Here is a 2,245-nt window from a genome sequence, read left to right as displayed (position 1 = left end):
TGCAATAATTTTTTATGTGTTGCAATACTATTATTTTCTTGTAGTGATCAGGTGGGAGAAAAAACTGCATCAAAAGAGATCTGGAACGCCATCAAGTCGCGACACCTAGGAGTTGATCGTGTACGGGAGGCGAGACTTCAGACGTTGATGACGGAGTTTGATAGGTTGAAGATGGATGATAATGATACGGTCGATGACTTCGCGGGGAAGATATCGGGCCTATCATTCAAAGCAACCTCGTTGGTAGAAAACATAGAAGAATCCAAGATGGTCAAGCAGTTCTTGAAGGGTCTTCCGAGACACAAGTATATCCAGATCGTAGCATCACTTGAGAAAGTCCTAGATCTCAACTCAACGGGGTTTGAAGACATAGTTGGAAGGCTTAAAGCGTACGAGGAGCGTGTAGGAGAAGAAACTCAGAAAGAAGACCAAGGGAAGCTGATGTTTTCGAACAATGAAGAGCATAGTCAGAGGGGCTATGAGAATTCCCGTGGTAGAGGAAGAGGAAGGAATGGTAGAGGCAGAGGTTGAGGCAGGTCACACGAGAATTCCCGTGGTAGAGGAAGAGGAAGGAATGGTAGAGGCAGAGGTTGAGGGAGGGGCTATGAGAATTCCCGTGGTAGAGGAAGAGGAAGGAATGGTAGAGGCAGAGGTTGAGGGAGGGGCTATGAGAATTCCCGTGGTAGAGGAAGAGGAAGGAATGGTAGAGGCAGAGGTTGAGGGAGGGGCTATGAGAATTCCCGTGGTAGAGGAAGAGGAAGGAATGGTAGAGGCAGAGGTTGAGGGAGGGGCTATGAGAATTCCCGTGGTAGAGGAAGAGGAAGGAATGGTAGAGGCAGAGGTTGAGGGAGGGGCTATGAGAATTCCCGTGGTAGAGGAAGAGGAAGGAATGGTAGAGGCAGAGGTTGAGGGAGGGGCTATGAGAATTCCCGTGGTAGAGGAAGAGGAAGGAATGGTAGAGGCAGAGGTTGAGGTAGGTCACACAACCAAAATCGTGCGTCACACACCGAATATAACAACTCGAAGAAGAATCATTCAAAGCTGATATGTTGGAGATGTGACAAGCCTGGTCACTACACAATTGTCTGTCCCGAGAAGACATAGAAGAATCAAGAAACCAACCTAAACGAGACAGAAGAGGCCGATGCACTCTATGTACACGAGGTGGTGTTTTTGAACGAAGATAAGGTGATTCCGAAGAATCTTGATATCGACAAAGGCAATGCAAGTGTCTGGTATTTGGATAATGGAGCGAGCAATCACATGACAGGGAACAAGGAGTTCTTCTCGAGCACCAAAGGGAAGGTGAAGTTTGGTGATGGATCGTGTGTTGGTATTGTAGGAAAGGGTGTGGTTACCTTTGTGTGCAAGACTGGAGAGAAGAAGACACTCAAGGACATATACTACATAACTGACCAGAAGCACAACATATTGAGTCTTGGCCAAGCAACAGAAAACATATGTGAGGTTAACATGAAAGATGTCTACTTAACGCTAACAGATTTGCGTGGAAGGTTACTAGTTCGTGTGACAAGATCTCCAAACCGTCTCTACAAGACCCCTATGGAGATAAGCTACACGGAGTGTTTACATGTCAGGGACGTAGATGCTACATGGAGGTGGCATGCTCGACTAAGACATATAAGCTATGGAGTAATGAACAACATGGTAAGGAAGGAGATGTTCGTAGGAATGATGTGTGTAACACACGAAGAAATCGTGTGTGACGCATGTCTCGTTGGGAAGAAAATCAGAGATTCATTCCCGACTAAGGCCATGGTTCGTACATCAAAGCCATTGGGATTATTGCTTGGAGATTTGTGTGGACGAATCGCACCACCAACGCCAGCAGATAATCGTGAGGCATTCTATCGGTTCAAAAGATTTCACACCGATAGAGGAGGAGAGTTTGCCTCAGATGAGCTCAATCTAGTTTGTGAAGAAAATTGGATTGAAGCTATGGCAGACGAGTTGGAGTTTATTGATGGGGTCGAAAACGGTTACGACGAAGTTAACGTCCAAATCCCCGCAAAATACAAGTATGTCTTTTCGTAACAAATCATGCTCGATCAAGAAAACGTCGCAACGTATGTTCCCGAGATAAAGCTTCGATCGAATTCTGTTTAGATCAAACATAAGCCATCGGAAACATACTCAGACCAGTTACGGATAGGTCCGAGTATGACGATCGGAACACGGACGAACCAAGCTCGGTCATTACGCTACTACCGCACATGCACGCTGT

This window comes from Brassica oleracea, chromosome C9 (assembly GCF_000695525.1).
Source record: "Brassica oleracea var. oleracea cultivar TO1000 chromosome C9, BOL, whole genome shotgun sequence".
Lineage (NCBI taxonomy): Eukaryota > Viridiplantae > Streptophyta > Magnoliopsida > Brassicales > Brassicaceae > Brassica > Brassica oleracea.
Note: the sequence above shows the minus strand (reverse complement) of the source record.